A 21483-nucleotide genomic window follows, 5' to 3' on the forward strand; every position below is an offset into this window, starting at 1 on the left:
CCCTCTCCTATCCCACTCATGTTTTAGATTCAACAAATACTGAATATGTCCTTCCTGACTGGAGGACAACATATGGTTCCAATCCACTCTTCCCAGAGCTAACAGTTTAGTGATAAGATACACCCTTAATTTACATGTAATTTTATAAATGGTAGAATTTGTTTATATAAGGAAAATAAAGTATTATTAAACACCTGTTAGGTGTTTTCACCTGTGTTCCCTCACTTCCTGGTATTTACCACCTTAACAACGGGTCTTATATGTATTCTATATAGGAAAACAAGTCTTAGACTCAGAGAACCTAAGTAGTTTCTGTAGGCTTGATGGCATGAGTGAGGTCCAGTAACCCTCTACCTTTGACAAGTTGAACAAATGAACTTCTTTATGACTCAGTTTCCTCACTCATTTAATGAGGATAAAATGAACTTCCACATTGCAGTAAGGAAGGAAGGAAACAAATTCTAATTTTTGTAAGGCATTTTATAATCAGAAATATTTTCTTTAATGGTCTACTCAAAATTCCTCAACATCCTTCAGGGACATGTGGTAATGTAAAACATCTATTCTGTAAATAAGGGAAATTAAGTTGTCTCAAATGTTTTCTTCCTCTGTACTGTTTCCTGATTCTTTGTTTATTTTTATGAAAACTCCACTGTCTCTTAAAAATTTACCTTAGTGCTGATCTTTACTTTGAGTATCCAAAGACGTGATTATAAATTGAGTTTAAATACATTTTTAAAAACATTCCAGAAAAATGACTAATTAGCACACATGTCATTATTTAAGGGCAAAAAGAACAGACTATGTTCAGTGAGTAAAATAAGTTTCTTGCACAGAGTTTTGAGGTAAATAAACATCTTTAATGACTTCAATTTTAGCATTTCTCATTAATGTAAATATATTAAAAGTCCTAAATGATGTATTCTGAGACTTTCAAGTAATTTATTAAACCAAGTAATTTTTTCCATTCATTGTTCCAAAGACTACTTGTGGCCATAGTACAGCTGGCATTTGATATTCTTATTTGACCTTGATAGTGTTTCTAAATAAAAAGAAGTATGCAATGTTTAGTTTTTTTAGTTAAAGATTTGGTACAGAGAAACAGAAAGAAAAGTTTTAATTTATATTTATGTTTTCAATTTTGAGATTAATCAACTGAAGTTCTTAATTTGAGTCTTACAGGACAAATAAAACTGCTCTCAAAATGAAACTAATTCAATCATTTAAAAAATAGAAAGATGTTTCTTACTAAACACATAAAAATACAGAAAAATTATGTGCCCCTAAATTTTCTAGCAGTGGTGATGAATCTAAAAAAGGGGGCATATTAATATCTCAAAATTTTACTACTCTAGGCATCAGACGTCTACCCTAACCTTCTATCTACTTACCTACATTCAGCCCCACAAACTGTTTCTACTAGTTTCACTAATTTTGTTTTACTTTTAAGTTTTAGCACTAAAAGCACTGGTGGAGTATTTGCTCCAAGTATAAATTTTCTTGTATTTTCAATGGTTTAAAGACTGTGGTTCACTAAGCCTTATTCCTATAGTGTTGAAGTTTGTCTAAATCATCACAAAAAAGAGTTAATCCCAATTCAATATTTTGATATCAAAAATTTGTGAGATGCCATGAAAATGAAAAACATTCTATCTCCCTAGGAAATGCAGGCAAATTAATAATCATGTAAATAATCAAAATAATAAGATTTTTATGTGTTGCTATAATCATTATTGGCATTTATATTGGGGTTTTAAAACTATTTACAAATTCAGATTTCAAGACAGCAATAAACACTCACTCCTACAATGAATGATACTTTTTATTTTCTTTTTCCCACATAAACCACATTTTAGAGAGGCTCTGTCACCAGAAGATAACCCAATTATCCAATTGTAGTAAATGTTCCTTTTGTAGAACTGATGCATCAACTTTGCAAATGCAGTATATGAATTCACTATTGCATGGGATAGAGAAGGCCAGCAAGCTGTAGCTCAGGGAACCAAAAGAGAGAGGAAAAGATATCCATTTTCTCTAAATGTCATGTAGTGCTACAATGACTACAAAATCATATCCATGTCCAGTCCTGTAAGATACAAAATGTAGTACTCTCATCAAGTTGGTTTTTAAGTGGGTTGTTTACTTCCATCTGTCTTACACTTATGGAAAGGTAAAGTGCATGATCTGAGTATGCTTGAGATATAAAATGACTGTATTTTAAAGAAAAGAACTAACTATAAATGTGCAAACGAGACAGTGTTAGCAAATTTAAACAAAATGTTTGGAAAATGTCGGAGTTCAAGCAGCTTCTTTTCTGGAAAATTTTAATTTGCAAACATCATAATTTGACAATCTCCACATTCTTAGATATGTCATAGATATGATAGTTTATGAAAGCAAAAGTTATGTGTATATATTTCCAAAGAAATACACCAAAGCTCAATTTTATTTACCTAATTTGGTTCCCCAGTCAACTAAGTTAATTGCATTTCCTAACTTCTTTGGTGACACTATCCATTTTTAGCATTCTAATTTACCTTTCCTATAAAACTTCATTCTTCATTAAAGTTTGTACCAAGAGTCAAGTAGAAAAATAAATATTCCATTGCAGCCATATTTTTGATAAATGTTAACTGACCACCATCCATTAAACTTCTGTATAATTTATGTTAATTACATATTTATAATCCTTCAAAACTTCTTAACTGAATGCTTCATTTTCCTAATGTAAACACTGTTGTTTGTTCAGATTCTTATAAAAGATTTAACAAGTTACTCTTATGTCCTTAGGCAAAAATAAATTAACTTGGAGGAAAAAACAGACTAATTAAATAAGGTGCCTTGTAGCTTTATACCTGTCCATAACTACAGGAAAAATGATATCTTGTGCTAAAAAGAAAATACATACATCATTAATTAGTCTTTTGGAGTGGTTAATATTAAAAATAAGATATGTTTAAAATAAAATAATTTATCCCTCATAGTTTAGGGACACTTGTTGAAGACATGAAGTACAATTATAGGGTATCAGAATTTACTGAACAGGAGTTATATCTTTCTCCTAGCTTCAGCCTATATTAAACAATCATTATTTTGAGTATCTTTGTCTTTTTAATTAAGTGATCCTCACCAATGTTTACCTGGAACAAAACCCAGGTATGTTTTTCAAAACAAACAAACAAAAACACTGTAAATTTTATTTGAAAAATTGTTACTCTAGATAACAATAACCCAGTAAAACAAAAGATCACTTTTTGCACGTAATAAGTATGACTCAGAATGAGAAATTAAATTCATCCAGAGGAAAATGGATACATATTGAGGATATACTCCTAAGTGAAATAAATAAGTCACAAATGTGTAAATACTGAATAGTTTCTCTGGTGTGAAAAACTATAATAGTACATAAGATCCTAATGAGATATTTGACCATGTGAAATAGGAAGAAAAGGGCTAAAGGTGTAGGGAAAGTGGGAAGGGTAAGAAATAAGGGAAAAGAGAAAAACATAAAAAAATAAAAAATGGAAATAAAGTGCTTGTAAATGGGGAGGGGAGGAGGGGGTGAAGGGAGGGCAGGGGTAAGCAGAAAAAATGAGAATCAAGACCTGTCATGTAAAGGTACAAGATCCCAATAATGAATGCAACTGTACTGTATACCTAAAATGTACCAATAAACTCAATTAAAAAAATAAGTCTGACCCAGGTGAACAAATGTTTCTCTTCTTCGTGGTGGTTTTTGCAGCTAGGCTGAGGGAGACTTCACTAACTTCTGATGCCATTTTACAGTGGATTCAGCATTTAACACAGCAAAGGATGAGAAAGCTTTGAACTCTGCTTGTTGCTCTTAAGTCCTTCATTTCTTTTCACAGTTCTTTGACAAGTTATGTCTCTGACATGCACAGAAATTTTTCAAGCAAAGAGAAAAGAATCAACTATAGAAAAAAATAGTAATCTCTACAACTGTCTACTCACTAAATATTTGTTGACTGCTCTCCCCACACTCAACAGCACCACATGGGAGTCTGAAGTTCATCCTGTCCGAATACGGTTCTCAAAGTCCAGCATATCAAGGTCAAATACAATAATCCCACCTAAACTAGATGTGGTTTCTGTTGATCCAGAGACCTATGATTTAAAAACACATTTCCTGCCCCTAAACACATACTCAATAAACAAAAACGAGACAGCCCAGGGTAATCACACTCACACGTAGAAATGAGGAGAATGCACATACACCTCAGCCCTTCAGTGATGAAGGTCTGCTGAGCACAGTGAAGGCTTCCCACTGCTGTGTGGCTTCTGTCTCTACCCGAGGACAAGTTCTCTTTTTCCATTCCCTTCCTTGATTGTATCCGCACATACAGCCCCTCAAGTTTGTACAGCTGTCTCAACCTCAGTGCTCACATAAACAGGTATGCACAGAGTCTATTTTTCATCTTAATACAGGAAAAGCTTCTTCAGACTGGGCTTGCAGTTTCTCTGGCCGTACAGCGGATTTCTCTCCTATGGTTAAGAGGCGTCTTCTCTGTCTCCAGTGTGTCCCAGAACCATAATCATACCCACATTCTTTAACACCTAGATCTCACATCTAGAGCTTCGTTTTCTCCACCCCATGCCATTATCTATCACTTTGATGGTGAGGCCTGAAGTTCATCTGTAGTAGCAAGTGGAAAAGCCTTCCTTTAAAAACTTTGTCTTCCTTACAACTTTAGTCAATTTAAGGGCTTTCATGAACTTTAATCAGCTGAAAGTTTTTGTCTAATATCTGTTACCCAAAACGTCTATAGAAATCCTTTGCTTACCATTTAGGGTCAAGAAACAGTTTTTCTAAGACTGTAAGAATCCACTTTACTACATTCTTTTTGTTTCTTTCCATCTCTAAGAACCAGTTGATTATTGTATGAATTTATCTTTGTTTTGCCAAATAGAGCCAATACCAGTATATATTTAAGCCATGGTTCAAGTTTCTCCTTCTTACCCAAGAGCTAAAGTTACCTAGGCCTGTCATTTGCCTTCTAATTTTGATCAAATGTTTTACTATTACATAATATGAATTTTCTTTTTGTTTACTCCACGATCAGTTCTCACTGCCTGTCAACTGCCTCTCAACTGCCTCCAAATATTTTGTTATTGTAGAACCCTATTTCTAAAACTCATTTTTGTGTGAGAATAGTTATACTTGATAACAGATTAACCACCTAATCTCAGTGGTTTATGACACACAGGTTAATATCTTCTTCACATGAAATATACAACTCCCTAGGGAACTCCTCCATTTAGTCAGGCAGAACCAAATTCTTAGCCGTCGGTCTTTAACTTACCTTCTCGCTTTATAGATCCTGGGGTAGCCAGAGCAAGGAGAATTTACAACCGTGCTTGAACATCTTAAGACACATGCCACTTTCTCTCGAGATCTTACTTCAGATTTAGATGCACAGTCCTGTCTTAATGCAAAGGAAAATGGTGGAATTATATTTTTTCCTGTAACATTATAGTACCATGATATATGACTAGAGGGAGGGAGAATATATTGACATTAGCTTTGCAGGATTTTTATATTCAAATAATAAAGCTAGTATTAGCAATTCTTACTAAGGATGAATGTCTGGTTTAAATTTTTTAATTAGCTCAAAAGATATTTATATATCAGGAGTCATACAATAATTTTGAGAAACAATAGTAATGGTTTATTTAATGTTATACATTTCCTTAGTGGAAGAACAAAAAAATCAAGAAGTGAGAAATGTCCCATAATCTTAATATAAGGATTTCTCAATATAAACAAGAAATATTCAGTCACCCCTTAATACCTTTCTTCATCCCATGGATAAAACAGCTTTTTGGATAAATCATATTAAACAATAGTTAGAAGGCTGTACTCCAAACATCATATGAGGGGTCCTAATATTCCCATTTTTCTGTGTACCTAACAATTCTTACACAAAAATATTTCCACCACACTTTTGTAATTCTACAGTAAGTAGAATTACAATGCTTTGTAGGTATTTAAATAAATGAAGATTCCCAAGAAATAAAAATCATTTCCAGTATCTTCTCAACTACTATAAACTGAGACACAGATTTATGAAGAGTGTCATCTCTGATAAGTCTTTTTATTTCCTTTTTGAAGTTATATTTTCTCTTCCTGATCATAAAAGTAACACATGGATTGCAGTCCAATATTACAAAGAAAACCTAATAAATAACAATCACCCATGGTGCCAGGACTTAGTGATTACTGCAATTGGTATCAAGAAAAATATTCTTCCAGTCTTATATATGCATGTGTTACCAAACTAGGATCTGTTAACCAAATGATTTCCTAGTTTGCTCTGTTTCACTTAAACAGCATAACCAATTTTAATATACATAAATATAAATGAGCTCCTGCACTTTTAACCACATTGTATTCTATTGGAAGCATGCTCCATGAATCATTTATACAATTTTCTACTGATATCAGGACATTTAATCTGCAAAATTATTTTCACCATTATATATTTTAACATGGGCATTTAAGTACATACATTTAAGTAAGTTTGCCCTATTATTTCCCTTAAAATAAACTTCTAGAAATATAATTTTCTATCTAAACAATTACAAAGTTCACACTCTGAATTTTTGAAAAGTATCCTTCAGAAAAGTTATAAAAATATATTAGCTTTCTAAGGGTCCATCATGAACATGTTTAAATAATTTATGGTACTTCCATGCACTAAAATATTGTGTTACAAAAATTAATGATTAGGAAAAGTATTCATCGGACTAAACTGAGTAAGATATAAGATATAACAAGGCATACTAATGATATATGTTGCTGTTTAAATTGTAGCATACATAATACATTTGCGGAGGGTACATGACAGAAAGTGCTACAACTAGGACAAAGGCTTACAGTAGACATTCAAAATTGTTTTATCTCCTGTTGTAGTTGTTAAATATGCACAAATGTTTACAATATTGTTAAATATATAAAAACATTCAATTTGTACAGATTTTACTTGTAATCTGAAAAATAATTCTAAGGAAACATCAAAAGTCACAAGGCTGAAGAAACTTTTCCCATATTTTATAGTTCATATCATACTAGAAACACTATTATAACACAAAAACTCTCTAAATTTGCTCTAATTTGTAATGTTTAAATATTCCGGACTAAAACACATTTGTGCAACAAAGAACTTGTTTTTAGCTCATGAAAACTCTTCGTGCCTAACAGCAAGCAGAATAAAACTTCTCTTCTTCGCTGAGAAAGCAAACATAGAGTAAAGCTGTGAGGCTTCTGAAAACAGATTGGAAAACTGTTCCCTAGCTATAAGTCCCTGCCTACAGGCATTTTGGAAAGCATTTTGGAGGGGAACAAGCCATTAATAAAGACTCGATACTTACAGTGACCCTTGAGCAATTCCAGATGCAGACGTGGAGGTTCTTTCCACAAATAATCAGAAAAGGGGATGCTACAAGAAGTGACAGTTCAAAACAGGCTTGCACCAGGAGAGAACTGCGTGGGACACAGAAAAGACTCAGAAGAAGTGAAACAACACAAAAAGAATCCAGAGCCTCGATCAAACATAACCAAAGACTGTTTCTCTTACAAGGGTTTTACCAGGTCCTTAAGTGAGGAGGAAATATATGACATTTTATATTTCCTGGATATGATTATAGGTTTATCAACAACTTATTTTTATATGTTCATATTCCCATCTATTGCAGTGCTAATTTTTATATGGAGTAACTCATTTAATTCTCACACAAAACCAGAGTAGTAGAGACTGTTATTCTCATTTTATGATTAGAAAAGTGAGATAAAGACACTTCAGTAGTTTGGCCACCCTCCTGTGTTTAGAACAGAGGTCAGCAAGCTTCTTTATCGACCAGTAAGTAAATATTTTGTACTTGTTGGCCTTGAAGTCTTATCACAACTACTCAACAATGTTGCTGCACAGATCCAAAGCATCTACAGACAATACTTACACAACTACATTGCCAAATCGGGTGGTGGGTCCACTGGCCCTGGCTTATCTAACTCTGACCTAGAGAGCAGTAAATCAAGATTCAGCCCCAGTCTAAGCTTTCAATAACTGAACTTCCATGTAGTATGTGCAGTCCTGAAATTTGGGCAGTTCCCAGCCTTCTGAACTAGAATGAATCAGAAGGGGATGATGTTGAGCTATATTTTTTTGAGGGGGGGTGTGTGTGCCGTGGACCTAACTTGGGACCTTGTGCTTGCAAGGCAGGCAGCGGAACCACTGAGCTAAATCCCCAGCCCTGGGCTATGTTTTAATACAGAAATATTTAGTTTAACAAATCTTATAATCTACATTTTTATTAATTTCAAATTTACTGACAGTTAAGTTGTCTCATAAGCATAATAATTTAGGACTATATAGCTCTATCAATTTCAAGTTACTTAAAATTCAAATTAGTATGAAAAAATATTTTGATCACATGTGGTTCTTCTTGTATTTGCAAAGTTGAAAAAATAATTGGGGTTGGGGATGTAGCTTCGTGATAAAGCACTTGCCTAGTATATGAGAGGTCCTGGGATCAAAAGATATTACCACCAAGAATAATCAATAGATGGAATTGGTTAATTTTTAATAGTAGCCTTGTCAGAAATATACATGAACAAAGGTCATTTAAGACTCCTAAAAAAATTGTGAATAGACAAGAGAAAAAGGAGTCATAAAATTTAAACTCGGTTTTTAATGTTATTATGTTTTTTGAGCCAACTCTTTCTAAATCTGGGTCCTCCTTACCAAAGTGGCAATCATATCACCTGTTAGCTTACTGTCAATTGATTAAGACATTGGCTACATTTCTAAAAAATTTCATAAAGATACAGTGATAGACAGTATTACTTTTTGCAAGCACTTGTAGCCTGACTCTTAGGAAGAAATGCACTCTCTGCTCACTGATATCAGCATTGGTCATACGACTTGGGAAAAGGGAGACATGACACATGTCACTGGCAAGCAGAAAATTAAAGACACAATGTAATTTGCCAGGTTCTTTTTCTTCTGTGCCATGAGACCAGGATATTCCAGATAAGGGTCACTCCATCAACCTTGACCCTGGAGTGAGGACAGCATGGAACAGTACGGACACCAACCTGCAACACCACACAGCAGGAGTGAGAAATAAAATTCTGCTGTGAGCCACTGAAGTTTTAGGTCATTTATTATCATAGGCTAGCTTAGCTTATCCCAACAACTAATTGATAAAATGTTAAAATCTAATTACATGCTTCACTTTAACACTTTAATTAGAATTAGTAATATAAAAGGGAAGCAATATAATCTAATTGACTCAAAGAAAACAGTATTTAAATGCTTCCTATATGTTAATATAATCACTCTTAACAAAATATAAGAGCATATTTTTGTTTGCACTAACTAGAAAGATGTTTATATGAGATTTATAATCCAAACAGGATTTTAAAATTTATTTATAGGATACTAAGCATATAGCAAATAAAGCATACATAGAAACAATATTGGTCACTACTAAGAAATCATCTATAGATAATTTAGAAAATAGGGCTTTTCCTACCCTATTTTATAGGAACTTTCTTTTTATAACCCAGAGACATTGAAATTATTGTCAAAAACAAAAAAAGATATGATTCTCAAAATGCTTTAGCAAAACGCAACAGATTTCCAAAACCCAAAGGCTAAAATAGATACATTTCCTTGTCTAGGGACTAGGTCTTTATAGAACACAGAGCCTATCAGGATTTCTGGTTTTTAATAAGCAGTAAACTGTCATCAGAATTCTAAATACAAAATCTTTAATATCTGATTGAACACATGAAATTTATGATTCCAGTGATAACATGAGATTTTCTGCAATTTCAAGGAATTATCAACACTGTATCGGGGATATCCTGCCCTCTACTGTCAGCATTATAATTTTGCATGTTTGAATAGTTATTACATCATTTCATTTAAAATCAGGGTTGTCTCCTTCCACACATTAGTGTTTAAACATTTTGTTTGTGTATTAACTGTTTTCTTAGAAAATTAATACTATGTTTCAGTTATACTCCAAAGTTAATCACTTTACATTGCTCCTGAATAATTAAAGAACTCAGAATGCTTTCATCTATTAAGTCATCTTTCAATTTATATTCTCTGTATTTATTTCTCTTGATTTTATGCTATTAGAAAAAGTTGTGATTATTTAATTTAAACGTTTATTGATGTTACACAGGTGTCTTCTATGTTATTTGCTTGGCCTTTTTTGTGTCTTAGATTTAATTTTATGTCAGTTCATCTTTAATGTTTGTCTCCTGGTGAAGCATGGTCTTCATTCTAGTTCATCCCTCTTTTTTAAAGTAAGCTCAATGATAAAGTTCTAGAGTTCCCATTGTTTTTCTTCACTACTTGAAGATAATACTTTTCTGTCTCTAGCTTCCATGTCGCTCTTCATACTGCTTATCCCAACGCTCCAAATGGCCTTTCTCACTAGCCAGCTTAGTAGTTCTTGTCCATTGATTTACCCCATGAATAGTCAAACAATCTACTGTAGCCAAGCTCTTATTATTACCAGTTTAGAGAATTTTCTGCCATTTTCTAGGAAATCTTTTTATTGGCTTTGTACTCTACTTACGTTATGCTTTCCTCAGTTGTACTTGATTACTCTGTATCGGTTATTTACTAATAACCTCTCAAATTTTCCTATATTGTGATCATCTCTAACAGGAAGTTTAGAATAGCCACAGATTTACAGTGTATAGTTTATATAATTCACACTTACGTTGCTGAACAAGAAATATGCTCATGCATCAACAAGTAATATTTCACACCATGGTAGTGCTATTGTATATAAATATAGTAGTTAGCACAATGCCATTCCAAATGTTTTAAAATCATGTAATTTTCATGACTAAAAAAATAGAGGAATCTTCCAGTGTACTTTGCTTATTTGTAAATTACATATATGTCCTACCATATACCTTGACAATAGTATGAAGTATATTTTATTGAAATATATTTTATGTGAAATATATTTTATTTTTTGAAAAATAAATTTGAATAAAACATTAGTTTACATTTTGATTGCATGCTGAAGTGCATGGCTGCTAGCATGCTAAAAGATCTTGAGAGAACCTTCATGTATTCGCAGCTTCTGTTGAGCAGCCTTCACTGTACAGTTGGATTAGCTTCTCCTTAGGACAGTAAATATTTTCAGAATCTTTCAAGTAATTCAAGAAGTACAACTGAAAAAGTCCCCACAACAGTATTTTTAATTACTAAATATGGCCCTACCCTATTAAATAATATACCAATTAAAAAATCAAGTAAAATCTCACTTGGAGTCAAAATGTTTCTCATCAACGTAACAAAATTCACTTTAGCCCATAACATATTTGGTACTATATTAGGTGCAAATGATAAAGCGATGACAACACAGACCTGGTCGGAGGTCATAGCTTGAAAACTTGTTTCTGAGAGACTCCCAAATATTAAGCCAGTACAAGAAAGTGTGATGAGTGCTAAGATAGGAAAAGTACAGCACACTATGTGAGTACTTAATTTTAGAAACATTTTGAAAAGATGCAGGCTCTTGTGATTTGGCTTGAGATTATACCTTAGACTGGACCTGTTTTATTTCTTAGCTCTGAAAATCACATCGTAAGTCATTTGTTCTCCCTGTGTTATTTGAAATCCTAGGTGGACACGAAAAATGCTTCATAAAAAATTAAAACTTATTAAAAACGTTAGTGATGATTTACAAACAAAGTTTAGTGCTGATAGCTGCAAGTCAGTACACTCTTAAAAGGGCATCTCCTGTGATGGAGGGATTCATTGAAAACAGATTATTAGAAGTTCAGTGAATCATACAAATGTGTCTGGGTTCCCTGAAATCAAGACAATGAGAAGCAATAAACATGGGAAGGTGATGATACACTTTTAGAAGTAAACTGTACCAGTTTAAATTTAATTTGGTATAATATGTTACAGCACAAAGTTAAAGAGCACTGAATTACAAAGTTATCATGAGTAGAGATTCATTAACATCCAGCAGATGTTTCACGTGCAATATCTTTCTATAATGAACAAAAATTACCTACATTTCCCCCCTCTCTTTCCTTCTTTCTTTTTGCTTTCTCCTTCCTTCGTTCTCTCTCTTCCTTCCTGCCTTCCTTCCTTCATTTCTCTTTCTTTCACTGGAAGTGAGCATTGAACCCATGCTAAGCCAATACTCTCCCACTGAGCTACATCCCCAGCCCTTGTTACTTTGAGACAGGTATCACCAAGTTGCCCAAACTAGCATGGAATGTGAAATCCTCCTGCCTCGGCCTCTCTAGTCGCTGAGATTATAAGCATGCTTTACCAAGCCTTGCTTCAGTAACTTTCTTCACACAAGAAAGTTTGTACATATGGTCCGGATGCTATGTAGCCTTAGAACTACACGGTGATATGCTTGGGATTTCACCAAACTGGAGCAAAATGACAGCTCATCTTAGTGACATGTAAGATTTACTTAATCCTATATAATTGAAAGCATTTAGACAGATCATGTAAAATGCATACATTTCTGTGAACTTTTTTTGACAAAACATGACTGCATAGGTGGCTTGTGTTTGTAGTTGGCCACTTCTGGCTGTGGCCCTGTCTTGGGAAAAGCCTATTTGAGAAGACATGTCTAAAACTACGGTTACAAGAACTAGCCCACAATCAGACACAGAGCCCTGGGTTTCAGAACTCTCTTCCCTGAGTACCTGGCTGTGGACAAGGCCCTAAATCTCTGCACTGTGAGTCAGAGCATTCAGTGTGTATTGGGGTCTTTGAGGCCCTTAGTATTGTAACATTATGTGAGGCTTATGTGGACACTGAACGAGCCCGAAGAGCACAGTTAATTGTATCTTCTCGACAAAACGTTTGTAGTCCTTCAGCATAATAACAGACAAGGTTTACACACTGCTTGCATATATTTGAGAAATTTTAAGATTGATGGCAGTGGGAATAGGGCACCAGGACAAATAAAGAGTACATGTGTATAAATTTCTCTATCCATTATAGTCTGGCATTAGCCCTTTAATGTTTAGTTTGCACAAAAACAAGAATGTATCATATTCTTATTCTGCCATTAAGTTAGTAACAAGATCTCTAAAATACTTTACAAATTAACCAAGTAATTATTTGGCACATTCAATTTTTACCTCTTTTTAAAACCCTGAGCTAGATTCCCTAAATATAAAATAAGAATTTAAATAATCCTTTTTACTTCCATAGAAGTTAAAGGAAAAGAAGGGTAAAAGCATGATAATGAAACACTTTAGCTCTAAACAAGAGCTGGGGTACTTTCATTTTAGTAATGAAAACTATATCTGTCACTTTCATGTTAAGCATTTATTAGCAGTAAGTTGGTACATGAATTGCTGGCAATGAAATTTTTATGAGGAAAATAACTTTTAAAATAAGTCTTGTATGTAAGAGTATATGAATAGGAAGGTGGAAGACAGCTCTCAAGGGGAAAGCTCCCCAGGCCCTTAGGTATGAGTAAAATTTAAAAGAAAAATCCCTTCATCGAAAGTTTACTGAAGGCCAGACTGTTCTGTCAACTGAACTTACTCCAGCTTGGATATACTTAATATGAATGAACAGTATAACAAACTTTAAGAGGGCCAAATTCTACTACCACAAAAATTTTAAAACAAATAATCACCATAAGGGAAAATAGTCATAAACCCTAGCTTAGAGCCCATGCCTGGTTGAGTTTTTTAAATAGGCTACTCAAAGTAATTCTGTACAATTTTATCAAGTTAACACTCATTATTCCAGTGGCTTTTAACTTTGTATTTTTTAAAATTAATTTTGTTGGTACATTTAAGGTATACAATACAATGATATTCATTGTTAGAAATTTGTATCTTTTACCTAATCAATCTTGGTTCTTATTTTTCCCCACCCCTGCCCTCCCTCCCTATCTACAAAGACTTTGTTTCCATTTTTTTATTCTCTCATATTGATTCCATTCCCTTCTTTCCTTTCCCCTACCCCTCCCATTTCCCCTTCCTCTTTGTTTCTTTTCTTGTTATTCCCTGTAAATTATATTCCCAGTATATTATACATCATGCCTATACATAGATATGAAAAAAGGTGCATGAAACAGTACCTAACCTTATTATATGCTGTATACTCTAGTATTTATATTATCTTCTATTACCCTTTTAAAGTATTTGTTCGAATGTCAGTTTGATTTTGTAACTCACTACTGTATCCTCAACCTCAGTGTACAGAAGAAAACAAAGAGACAAAAAATTATCCATAAGAAAATGGAACGAAGCAAGTAAACATGAAACCCAATAGAGAAAAAGAAAAGAACACCTAAACATCATAGATAATCATGGTACTTTTTGAAATGAGTATCATCAAAGAGAAGAGAAAATTTTTAGAATATTGTAGAGTTGATATCTAGAGTTTGAAAAATTTTGTTCCCAGATGTCTGAAAACTAGTAACTTCACAGATAAACAATGGCATTCATTAGGTGCATAAACTGTCTAAACTACTGGTCTGATGAAAGCCAAGGCACATTTGTGATGTTTTCAAAATTATGGTAAATAATTTTTGTGTAATATGGAGAGGTTTTTATTATTCTCAAATTCTGAAAAGTTAATAATAAATACTCACGTCATTTAATAACTGTCGGAAGTCAGATTTCATTATAACTTATACATTCCTACTGTTCAAAAGGTACTTAATTCATAAGATTAGACAAAAACTGTGCAAAGAGCAAAGACTTCAGAGTTGGAGGGCCATATTTTATGCTTGAGTTTGAGCTAAACCTCTTCTGTACAAAGAATAAATGGCAAAATGTGGTAGAAGTACTTTGTGAATCAGAGTCTCTCGAGGTACTGCGGCTAATCCTCCACCAATTACAGTACCATTATATTGTCATAACTGTATACCATTACTAAAACTTTCCATAAAAGAATCTCTTTCTGTTTCTCCTTTTTTCCAGCTTTCTAAACCAGCTTTCTAAATAAAAATCTTTCCATTCATTTCCACCACTGCAACACATTCCCTCCAGAAGATCTGACTTTTTACTTGCCTGTTATTTCTGTAGAAATTGTCTCTCTTGTATGCAGTGTTTCAGCAAACGTCATCATGAAATTTATTGTAATGAAGACAAGTGTTTATTACTATATTATCTTTTGAAATTAAACAAGTTGGGTCTCACTCAGATGCAGATATTTCTTTTCAGTGAAGCTTTTTTTCCTATTAGGCTGAGAGTATAAATTCTTGCACTCGATAACTTTATCATCTTCTTTATTAATTATTTTCTAGTCACTCCACTTCTGTAATTCTCAGTGATAACATTAGATTAATGTTGTGTGGCCTTTACTGTCAATGGAATATGACCTCTAAGAAGGCAAGGATTTTGGTTGTCATTTTTAAAAGTCTTAACTCCAGAGCCTAGAACAGCACTAGGCTGATAGTTGTTTCAATAACTTCAAAGAAGTTTCATATGTGACTATATTGACCCCTTTAATATTTTACTTTTAAATGTGAAACACCTCTGTGGATAACTATCTCTAAATCTTCCATTTTTAAAGTGCTAAGACTGATATGAACAAACATATACAAGGTGTGGTCATAAAATATGGTTAATGTTTACATTTAAAAAGAGTTCTACAGTAAAAGACACGTCCTTAATCGCACTTGCATAATCGCTCTCACTTAGAACAAACATCATTAGCACTTTCTGAAGCAGTTCCGGCAGTTTTCTTTCATGAGTGTCTTTAGTTGTGCCCTCGGGGCTGCCTTGATGTAATAAATAGATTCAGTTTATGTCAATAAAAATATTATAGTGTGCCCTCATCCACCTTACTCGGTGGATCTAACACCATACATCTTTTGGCTTTTCCCCAGAGTCAAAATGACCATGAAAGGTGAACTTTTTGAAAGTTTCAATGCAGCTACAGGAGTCTGACTAAAGACAGAAAAGAAGACTACCAGAACTGCTTTAGAAAGTGGCAAGAGTAAGAACTATGGGATAAATGTGTTTGAAGCAAGAGGTAGTACTTTGAAGGGGATTAATATGTCCTTCACTCTAATAAAAATTTTAATGTAAATATTTACTGCAATATTATGACTACACATTGTATTCAATCTGACTGATGACTCATTTACTAATTCACCCAGGCCAAAAATTAACTCCCCAAGGCGACGTCACTAAATTCTTGCTTACAATATTAGCATTTATCATAATATTTTCCCCCAACTTAGACCAGGAGTTCATCAGCAGCAAGGTGTGACCATCTGTTTCTTCATATCCTCATTATAATATACCATATGACGTCATGGTGTTAGTCACTAAATATTCACTTATTGAATGGTTGAAACTTGCCTGAAGTAATGCCCTCAAGGATTGGGAAGAATGCTTCTTTGTTCTATTTAAATATTTGGTTGAAGAATGTAAGCAACGGGCACTACCACCACTGAAGGTAATTGACAAGTACTTTAGATTTTTCACTATCCCCCAGCCTTGAAATCTAAGCAAGTTATTTATTTTATTTCTACTATGTTTTCCCTTAAAGAAGTGCAAAATTTATCACAGATCTGTACTAATCTGTTTGGCATTAGAATTCTCACTTTTAAAAGACAAAAGGGTATCTACATATGCTTAGGTAAGTGATAACCAATCCTAAAACTCTCTAGAAGTAGCTATCATCTGAATTTCTCATTTAAATATTTTATTTCAAAATTTTAATAAACAAAGAAATATCAGCCCTAAATATTTTAACAACATACTCTAAATCACAGGAGTAATAGAAAATTAAAAAAGACATAAATATAAATATATAAGAAAAAATTAGTAATTTTATTTACATTTTTTTAAGAGCAGAAAAAATTTGAGGGAAAGAAAGCTTCTATCTAAGAGAGATAGAAGGGGGACCGGAAAGTGGGTTGCCCACGTGATCACCCTAATTTTCAAAGATGTTTTATATAACAAAGCCATGAGGTGAGGTGGGTAAAAAGTGGGACAAAAATATAAGACCCACTGGAAAATTACAAGGTGGGCATGAGGTGAGGCAAAACCATCACCAACCAATAATATTGATTAAATGGGGGTCAAATAGGGGAGTAAGTCATGCAGCAAGCATACAAGGATTTTCAGCAAGGGTGGGGGTCAGGATATTTCCTGGAAAGGCTGGGCTAAGACCTTGGCCCCCACTCAGGTGATTGATACCTGTCTAGAGTACCAATTACTACTTTTCATCCCTAGGGGAAGCACAAAGGTATAGTAGCTTCTCTCCTTTTACTATTCTGGCCTTCAATGAATGTGTCTTGATTTACATTTTGGCAAGAAAATTTATATATTTAGTTTAATAATATATCTAAAATACAAATCAATAGTTCACTACTCATTGTAGTACACAATATTATTTTAAAAGAATGAAGTTCAACATACCTACCTTGAATTTATTATTACATTATTTTCTCAAAACTTATTGTAAAGCATAAAGAATAAATTATATTTTTTCTCCCTTTGAAAAGGAAATACCTAACTTCTTTGAGGTAAGAATAAGTTTTCATTATTTCATTTTTTTCTTAAATTCCAATGACTGAAAGTATTGATTCATCTTAATTGTATGCTCAGATATCTCCAAAAGGTAGAAAAATCAACACTAATATTAGTCACATCAAAACACTTTGTACATTAAGTTAAAGTCTTATTAAATATATTTTATTTGTAACTTTCACTCAGCCGAAAGAAAGTTGAGGCTTTTTTCTGATAGAAATTTCTTTTTACATAAAAAATGAACATTATTTTTGAGATAGAATTTTATGTCTTTACTCACAACTGGGAAAGAATGAAAATCAGATGCTTATAAAAATAATTTCCATAAACCAAACAAAGCTATGCTTCCGCAATTTTCAAGAATGATAAATCATTATATATGTTAGTCTATTTTCTGTTGCTATAACAGAATACCTAAGAATAGATAATTTACAAAAAAAAAAGTTTATCTGACTCACTGTTTTAGAGACTGGGAGGTCCAAGGGCAAGGTAGTAACATCTGGTGAATGCTTCCTTAGTGTACATCACCACATGGCAGAAAACTGGAAGGACAAGCGGACACGTGGTCAAGAAGAAACATGAGGGGTAGAGTCATTTCATAACAACACACTTGTGATAATTAATCAAGTCTTTGAGTGAAAACTTACCCCCATGAGAAAGACACAAATTCCTCTTAATTGAACAAATTCCTCTTAGTTGAGCTAATCATCTCTTTCCATCACTGCAATCAAGTTTCACTATGAGGTTTAAAGGATACAAACCATGTTCAAATATCCCTATCATTCAATAGCTTTCATTTGAATTATACATTGTATTTCCTGCTGAAATCAAGGTCTTAGAACATCCCAGAGAAAGTCTCCCTAGACCAGCCCATGATCAGTCGCACATCCTACAATTATTTACAGAATAATTTATATCTCCGTGTATCAGGTATTGGGCAAAGTATAAAAGCTTTAAAGATGAAAATCTTCATTTCCTTGCATAAGGAATTAACAGGCACACAAACAAAAATAAAGTAAATAAATATTAAAGTATGTAATATGTGGTATGTACCAGGAACTCTTATTTTATAGGCCTTAAAATATTCAATTCATGGCACCTTATTTATGAAAGAGAATATAAACTCACAGATATAAACAGGCTGGTACTTAAATATGTAGGATGAATAAATAAATCATTTTCATTACTTATTGGAAATTTTCATTGTTACGGTTTGTTATTGGCAGTGATGAAAATGATTAGAATTGTCATTCAATTTGGGAAAGCTTTTACGAAGTTTCTTTCATATAAATACGACATCAAGTGTTTTACATCTTCCAATACAGTTATCATTTCATATACTCTAAGGAAACATCTATTAACCAGTTGTCTCAGATGTCTTTATTGCTTTGATATCATTAAGAATTTTATATTATGCTCATGAAGTCAATAATCATGTCTAATCAACAATAATTTGTCATTTTTTATTTTGCCCAGGTAATTCATCGTTTTCATTAATTTCATTATCTAACAATGCTACAGCTATTCATTTCCTTATTCTGAAAAGAAATCATCTCTCTTAATGATTCACTATTTTAAGTATGATTTGAACATGTTTTTGTTACATTTTGTTTCTTGGTGTCAGAAAGATTTTTAATTTTATATCTTTCTTTAGCTTTTATTTCTTATTCCATTAAATTTTATGTGATATTTTCCCATTAAAAAATGTTCCAATCAAGAGTTTCTAATTTCTTACTTGTTAGATCAAAGCATTCACAAAAGTATATTTACAATGCAACTAAAATAACTTTTCCCTTGTCTTCTGCCAAAAATGCTCTAGTGGGGCATGGTGGTGCATGTCTGTAATCTCAGCACTCTGAGAGGCTCAGGCAGAAGAATTACAAGTTCAAGCCCTGGCTAGGAATTTAGCGACATAGCAAGACCCTGTCTTATGATACAAGATAAAAAGACCTTAGAGACATGGTGGCTCAGTGAGAAGGCCCTTGATTTAAATCCCAGTGTTGCAAGAAAGAAAAACAAAAAGCTTTAGTGACTGCAATGAGTGACCAAGACTCATTGCAGTTAACTATCTTTTGGTACAGTAAATTATTTATGGAAAACTCACTGGGCCTGAATAAGGTTATGAAAGGTACCATAAGGTATATGAATATTGGAGCTGACTCTTAGAAAACAAGTCAGTGTTCAACTGTGAGCAAAAACTTATGGAAAAACTTAAATCCCATGATACTGACAAAAAATCTGAAGTTATAACTCAGACATTACCATCTCTTTTCTAGTTAATTATCCAGGATCCCTATTTCTCAATTTTTATCTACTTGCGTCTAGAAGCAAGTGTTGTTATTGTAAGCCATGGACAATCAAAACAATTGATATGGAATACAAACTATTAGTTAAAAAGATAATAAAGACTTTGGTTTACAAAGGTAAAGATGGTAAGAAGAATATAGTTGAAGAATATACAAATGTGAAAGACACATTCATTTTCAAGTTCAGGATGAACCAAGAGGATAACCTTGAAGCTTGATAGAAGCATTTTTGGAAAAAGAATGCTCTTTTGAGAAATAAACTTTTGCTCAAGGGCTTCATCAACATGAAATGACTGAAAAGTAAGGACACTGAAAGTAGAAGTTTCAACAAAGCTTTATATAGCGTCATGATTGAAAAATCCTTAGCAAACAAAAACTATTCTTTAGAGATCTTTGTGATGAAGGTCAAATAAAGGCACATGCTCACCACAGGAGTGGGCCCAATAAGCCAGGACGCTGGGTGAAAAGAGCTTTTAGGATGGCCCATCTGACTCTGGTGTTCTAGCTCCTCAAACATCTTTTAAGCCTCTTGGAAAATAAATATTAACAGTTAATCACAAGGTTAGAAACAAATACCTATCATCTGCATATTTTCCCTTTTCATGGGTATCATGGTTAATTTAACTTTTTGACAGATATTTAATCATATTATTCTGTGTTTGTCTGTGAGGATGTTTTGGATGAGATTAACATTTTATTTAGTGAACTTAAGATGATTGATCCTAAATGTGAGTGGGCCTTGTCTACTGAGGTGAAGAAATACAAAAAGAAAAGTTTAATTTTTTTTGAGTAAGAAGGAACTCCTGCCTGAATGTTTCAGATGGAACTTTAGTCTTTTCTTGCCTTAGGACTCAAATTGAAACACTAATTCTTCTTGGGTCTTGAGCTTGCTGGCTTTTAGACTGGAAACAACACCACCAATTCTCCTGGGTCTGTAACTGTAAGACAGCAGGTCTTGGAACTTCTCAGCCTCAATAATCATGTCAGTTAATTCCTTAGAATAATTACCCACACACACACATACAGCACACACACACATACAGCACACACACACACACACACACACACACAGCATGATCAAAATATATGGTGAATGTTTAAAATTTTTTAATTACAGTAAAATACATATTGCCATTAATCCCCCTTAACATTCCACACTTCAAACACTTTTATGCTATCATCCTTGCCACTTTCTGAAGCAGTTCTGGAAGTTCTCTTTTTTTTTTGTGAGATATGACAAAAGTAGGATGACTGCTGGTGCTAATTGCAATCCAATTGAAAGATAAGTTCCTTAAAAATATTACCATGTGTCCTCATCCACCTTATTCACCAGGTCTGGATGGAACAACTCCTGGTTGCTCCCTACAGTCAAAATGACCATGAAAGTTAAATGTTTTGAATTGATTCAGGACAGCAACATAGCCAGAACATTTCAACTAAAAACACTCATGAGGGCCAGGCATTTAGCTCAGTGGTTCTGCTGCTTGCTTTGCAAGTGCAAGAACCTGAGTTGGATCCCTGGTACCAAAAAAAAAGTTAAAAACACTCATGAAAAAGGACTTCCAGGGCCAGGGATTTAGCTCAGTGGTTCGGTGGCCTGCCTTGCAAGCGCAAGGACTCGAGTTCAATCCCTGCTACCAA

The 21483-nt window shown here is 33.5% G+C and overlaps 1 long non-coding RNA gene across 2 annotated transcripts in view; it reads right to left on the reverse strand.

Annotated features, from left to right (window-relative positions):
* Window positions 1-8047, reverse strand: part of LOC117287491 — a 72419-nt gene extending 64372 nt beyond the window's left edge. Inside the window, exons 1-3 of one of the 2 annotated variants that reach the window (XR_004518784.1) lie at window positions 7975-8047; window positions 7390-7501; window positions 5322-5444 (exon numbers count right to left, since the gene is read on the reverse strand). This is a non-coding gene — a long non-coding RNA (uncharacterized LOC117287491). Of the gene's footprint in view, window positions 1-5321; window positions 5445-7389; window positions 7659-7974 lie in introns of those variants that run through there. The other variant, XR_004518783.1, reaches the window with a different exon arrangement.
* Between the last annotated feature and the right edge of the window lie 13436 nt (window positions 8048-21483).

This window comes from Fukomys damarensis, unplaced genomic scaffold, assembly GCF_012274545.1.
Source record: "Fukomys damarensis isolate Sample0158 unplaced genomic scaffold, DMR_v1.0_HiC HiC_scaffold_24, whole genome shotgun sequence".
Classification (NCBI taxonomy): domain Eukaryota; kingdom Metazoa; phylum Chordata; class Mammalia; order Rodentia; family Bathyergidae; genus Fukomys; species Fukomys damarensis.